We start from the raw sequence: 6,000 nt of genomic DNA, 5'->3' as shown, positions 1-6,000 counted from the left end.
GGGTCGCCGGTGCCTCCCTAAGCCCGTGTTAGCTCCAAGTGGAATTGGCCATTTCAGCACAACTCAAGTGCGATACCCAAATTTCCCCGCTCTACACCCATTGGTAACGTCCTTTCAGTCGTCGTGTCATCGGAAACGGATCCAACCTCTCACTTGGTTGGGCGATAACGACCTACCTACGCCCGACCAAAATTAAGGAGTTCCCCTTGATTTGGAACCACTTTTAATGGCCCTTGTCCGAGTCGTTAATGTCCGGTTTCAAGGGCCTCCTTGTCTCGTTCTCCATTTCCATTTGGCCGGCCACCCTGAAACTCCTTGTGCAGGCTAATTACCAGAGAAATTCAACGAGGTGGTTAGGGGAGTGAGCAAGCGGTCTCTAACGGAAAATTTACCATGTCTGCATACTGGCAATTACCACCATTTCATAGAGGTACATCGAGTAAATCAAATGAGTGTGCCCTGGTATGATGTAATAATAACTTGCGGCCACCTTGCGGTTTTTCAAAAGGCAAACATGCTCTGTGCATGAAATAGCTACTTCATTTCTTTGTTGAACGACATGTTTTAAATGCTCATCCGTCGATAAAACCATACAGCTGTGTTTAAGGAAGGAGGAAGTTTTTAATAACATGTGATGGACTTGGACAGCGAGGGGTTTCACATCAAGATGCAGGTGTTCCATCTTGAAAAAAAAGGTGTTTTTTGAAAGTTCCCCTCACTCCGTATTTTCTCCTTACCAATGAAGGGCGGAGGGTGAGAGGGGATAAATAAACACTTGAGACAAGCATTTCAAGAGTGGAATGTTGTCCATTTAACGGATAAATTCCACCATCTGATGGTTGAGGGATATAAATCCCCACATATTGGACATGAGGCCGGGGGCGAATGTACTCCGTGTAGACGATGGATACGATCAAATGCTTTGAGTGTCTAGTTACTCTTTGAAATTCGTTTTGTGTCTTGCTTACTTGCCGGCATGGACGCAAGAATTTTTACAAACTTGAAACACGGAAAAAAGGCCTCTTCTTTAAACGCTCTTACCTACTTAGGTGTTAAGGCTGGGCATAATCCAGAGTGAGCATCCACTCACCATTTTGATGAGTATATTTTCGCACTGGATAACGTCCAAGTGTCTGACTCCGAGGCAAAACCAGAGTGTTTTCAGTGCAAGACCGATCATTTTTCCCTTTTACACTTTTACCCTGACCAAATGGAGCGAAGACTAAAAGTGGAGGAAAGATCAGAATCCCCTCCCTATGATCCTAAATGATGTTTCCATATCTGCCAGAAGCCAGCAGTTCTATAGTAACTATTGTTGTAGTGTGTACGCTCTAGACCCAAGGGTGGTGGTTGATGAGTCTGATGACCAAAACAGACCCCTATTACCCTCCGTGATCCCGTGTCCAAAATGCACACGCTTCCATTCAAGAGCAATCATTCAAAACCTTAGGTCTTGTTACACCATCCCCTCAAAGTCAAGTTGTTCCACGAGGGAGGCTCGAGCGCCATGCTGTATAAATTGTTCAATGGTACCAACAGCCTGCCAAACCAACTTAGACATACGTACATGACTCAGAGTCCCTGAGGGACATGAGGAAAATGAAACTGATCTTCACGAGAAACACTGAGCCATGGAGCATAGGGTTGGAACTATAATGTATGGTGGTCTAAAGACGCTGGTAGGGAGAACGAGGGTGTTCAGGCTCTTCATGTCCGAGAAGTGCCGCCTTGAAGACATTGCTCTTGACAAGGGGTTCGAATTTACCGGGGATTTATTCCCAAGTCCCCAAAGTAGTGTTTGTTGTTCAAATGGCCCTGTTTCAACAAGACTAATAACACGGTCCAAGTCGAAACTTATCAAAGTGCTTTCGAACAACAAAGTACTACCTGAAAGCCCGGGGTTGTCGTTGTCCCATGGAAAATAAGCCTATCCGCTTTGAACGAGGTTTGCCAATATTCTTTTGGAACTCATTGTGTTGTTGGTCCTTTGTTTACGAGGTCTCGTGGCGTTTACGACTGGCATTTTATGAGATCTTTTTCACTTTCCTTGAGGCCCGGCCCAAGATCCTCCATTGTTCCAAATCATCACCTCATTGAACGCCTGCGTTCCGAATTAATCTCGTTTAGTAAACGCAGAGATGAAACTTTTCTACGCTGAATTGAATGAGGAAGAAGGCCTCTAAAAGTTCGAGCAGAGCCAAAGAAATGAAGGGCTTGTCTGACCTATAATATCTTCATTGTAGTCTCGCCAAGGGATGGAAGCCGCCAGTCAGTGGATCTTTGGCCCCCATTGGCTATGATGAGAATGACGATCATGATGATGATGATGATGATGGGATGGGAGGCGTGTTTCAAGAGGCTTTTTGCTTTGATCTCGCCCAATGTGCGTTGAAGGTGGAACATAGCTCACCATTCCATGGTCTTCAAAGTCCCCCTCTCAAAGTCGTGTTTTGTCGTTGGTTCCCACATAAGCACTAGTAGAATAAACATCCAGATAGGCTCCCTTCGGATATGAACTTAGATTCGAGATAATAGTGTAAAATGAACCGGAAAGAATGACACCTCAGCGTAAGCTAGTCCATGTTTAACAAGAACCAGTCTTATTTAATCATAGCACAAGACTTACGACAAAATAGATCTTACCTTGATACGACCTAGTGCCATTGAAGGAGTCCTGTACGTTCAAAGCTGTTCAAGAGAGCTTCAAAACGGCTTTGAAGTTCCATTTCCACCTCATTGGGCAGATACTATACAGTATTGTACACCATAGCAGCAGGGTATTATCGAGATGTGAATGAGATGAAACGCAATGTTGAATCTCATTTCAAGAACAGCTACTGTACGTATGTGCGTACATTTACAAATTCCAAGCCCCCCCCCCCCTCAGTCCTTCGTCCCAGTGTTACGAAAAAGGCCGTCTTTCTCATAACCGTGACGAACCATGGGGGGATAACATCCAGTACGACACCCGAAATCTACAAAATCCCCTGTTCTCTCTTAAAACAATGAATAAATTCAGATTCGTCCCCCCAGAAGTGATAGGTGCATGGTCTGAATGCGAATTGGACCTTTCAACATCCACTTGGTCGTTGACGATCCGACCGTCCCTCTTCTTGCCCTCCAAGGATTGAAGCCAGCCAGCACTTTACTGTTTTGTGCTGTTAAACTCAGGGAGGGAGGTGTTCCTGGGTCTCTTCATTTCCCCTGATGAAGGCACTATAAAACATGCACCACTTTGAAAGTGGAAAAAATGAAGAATGTGTCGAACATTGCCAAGGAACAAATTTTGAGTCTTTTGCTGAAAACTTGGAGATCTGAAGTACCATAATTAAGAATTTGGAAAGGTCGAGTGCTCGAAATTTGATAGAAAGAGCCAAGTCCTCATTAGCTTTGCTCACTATGTTAAAATTCCAGACGATCCAATCTTCCTTATCGTGAAGTCTAAAGGGAGGGGCTATGTTTGGCTAAATCCTAATCATAGCCATGAATTCCATTCTTATGTCTCCAGAAAACACTGAATATGTCCTGGTCTTTGACAAGTTCCAGGTAAATTAAGTGTTAATCGGAAGTCCAATGCATTAGAAATACAAAAGAGACGCCCTTCTTGACAAAGTGCGAACTGTAAATCCTTTGGGAAACATTTTCAAGCTCCTGAATCCCGAATGAGTGGACAATTGGGATATTGGTCTGTCCGAACGAAGGGTGTATGAAAAAGGCCAGTCTTGCGCATTGCTACATACTCTAGGGTAGGAATCGTTGCCATCCCTTCATCCAGGGAGAAGAAGAGAGTCAAGATGAGCCAGGAGGGGTGCGAAAAGCGGACCTTTCAGTCTTTTCTTTCGAGTCTGCTTACTTCCTACCCCCTTTGGACCACTAGAGGAAGGGAACACAAGGAACCTCCATGGAAGCAAAGAAGGGTGGAACAGCGAGGAATAACCTGAGCTTATTTCCTTGGCAGAGGAATTGAAGCAGATAAGCTGACGTTAGCGCCAACACCTCAATGGGGTGGTAAAGGATGGTCCACGTTTTTAACTGGGGTAGAAATGCCAGACAATTTTTCTCCTTTTTGGAACATGATACTAGAGAAAGGGGTGAATGATCAAATTGTACGATACGATTCCACAATTGAAGATGCTTCCTCTGACTTGCTCTACGGTATTGTGTAAGATGTTAACGTGGCTAGATGCACTTCAGCTACGGCTTCCTGCCAGGCGAAGATTGGATAGTCACCTCTAGCTTCAGGTTAAAGCAACGAGATGGCCAATGAACACCAGTATAGCACCAAGCTCCCAGACCATTCTTCCGTTCCTTGACAACCATAGACAATAAATCTAGCACATATTCCCACCCCAGACAACTTCGGCTACTCACGTACATCATATCATCAAGAGCTATCTTTTTTTTGTGCCATTCTTCGATTTCATCATCTAAATATTCACGGGATATAAGCTGAGAGGGCAAATACCTTCAATGTACACAGTCCGTACATTGTACAACATCGTGTGCACTCACATGACAAGACTTGACAACCCTTTGCCTTGCAAGCTTGGCAATGAGTTGTTGGATCTTCACAAAGAAAGTCAATACTCAGCAGTGTCAGGATAAAGGGAAGCCAATTTGGGGATAAGCTGTATTTCCTCTCAAAATAGACGGGAAGGGACGTGGTATCGTAGGTACTGCAGTTTGCCCTGGACCACCACCACCACCCTCGACCCTCACTGATCTCCTGAGGACCTCCTATTACTGGAAAGGGTGAACGGTAGTCACGTATTATGTACTTAGAAAGTTCTTTTTGCAACCCAGGAGATCGGACTTGCTCACTTCAAGACTACTGTAGTCCGTACTGGCTTTAGCCGGCCTCAACCGTTGAGTCTCCAAAGTAGTGATAGAGTGGGAGTGGGGAAAGAGGCATTAATGCAATGTCTTTGCTTCAACACAAAAGGGAACTGCTGATTTGATCTCAGTTTCCACATAATCCATAGGAAGTGAATACCGCAATAGACATTATAAAAGTACATGGCAAGACATCCATCCGCAGACCAGACTTGTTCAAAAACAAAGTTGAGTCGGCTGCAACTGGGTCAGTATCTGGCTCAAAATCCAATTTCCCACGAATCTTCATCAGAGGCGTATATTAACATGACCAAGGCAATCTCAGTCAGATTTTCCTTTCTTTGAAGGCCAGGCAAACCGACACCCTGACTCGCCCAACTCATTCTTTTTTCCACACTAGAATCGGGCCAAAGTGAAGTCGGCTTTTGGTTAGTTGAACGAAAGAACGGGGACTCACGCCCATTTTTATGCAAATTATGCTCAAGCCGCCCTCAGCTTTCGCCTCGTGGTCCATATTACTCGTCAAACCAGATTGTAAAAAGGGAAGTCCCAGCCAGAAGGTGTCTTGGTTCTTCGTTGTGGTGGTAAACGTGGGGGGGGGTCATTCTTTCTTCCAAAAGGGTTTTTAAAAGACCAACGACCTCAACTCGTCGGAGCTGGTTCGAATCGCCACAGAACGGTTAGTTATCCCACCAATGTTTATTGATACAGCACCCTTTTGGGAAGTGATCAAGTCATGCACGAAAGAGGAAGGAGGGAAATGATTTTCCAATCACGGGTATTTCCCCCTTTGATTATTGTCTTAGCTGGTTCCCCCATGATGAGGAGAGCAGACGTGCTCACATGGCACATTCGCCCCAAAGTGGAACATATAAACTTTGATTCCTCGAGAAATTTGATTTTGAAAAACATGTTCCTCCTCCTCCTCCTCCTCCGTTATTGAACGTTATTGGAACACCCTGCAGCGTTAAATCGCTTCCATTTCGAGCTACGTTGGTCGGTGGGAGCCACACGTTGTGCCCAGTTCTGCCTTCCTTGGGCCACGTGTGTGCCAAAGAAGTTTGGAAATTCCTTCCATTTCACGCAATGTCCAGGCTGTCATTTCCCCTTCAATCGGCTCTCCGGGGTCTTGTCACCCCTTGAATCTCCAATGAGACGGAATAAGCT

This window comes from Tigriopus californicus, chromosome 7, assembly GCF_007210705.1.
Source record: "Tigriopus californicus strain San Diego chromosome 7, Tcal_SD_v2.1, whole genome shotgun sequence".
In the NCBI taxonomy this organism is placed as follows: Eukaryota; Metazoa; Arthropoda; class Copepoda; order Harpacticoida; family Harpacticidae; genus Tigriopus; species Tigriopus californicus.
This window is presented reverse-complemented; position numbering follows the sequence as displayed.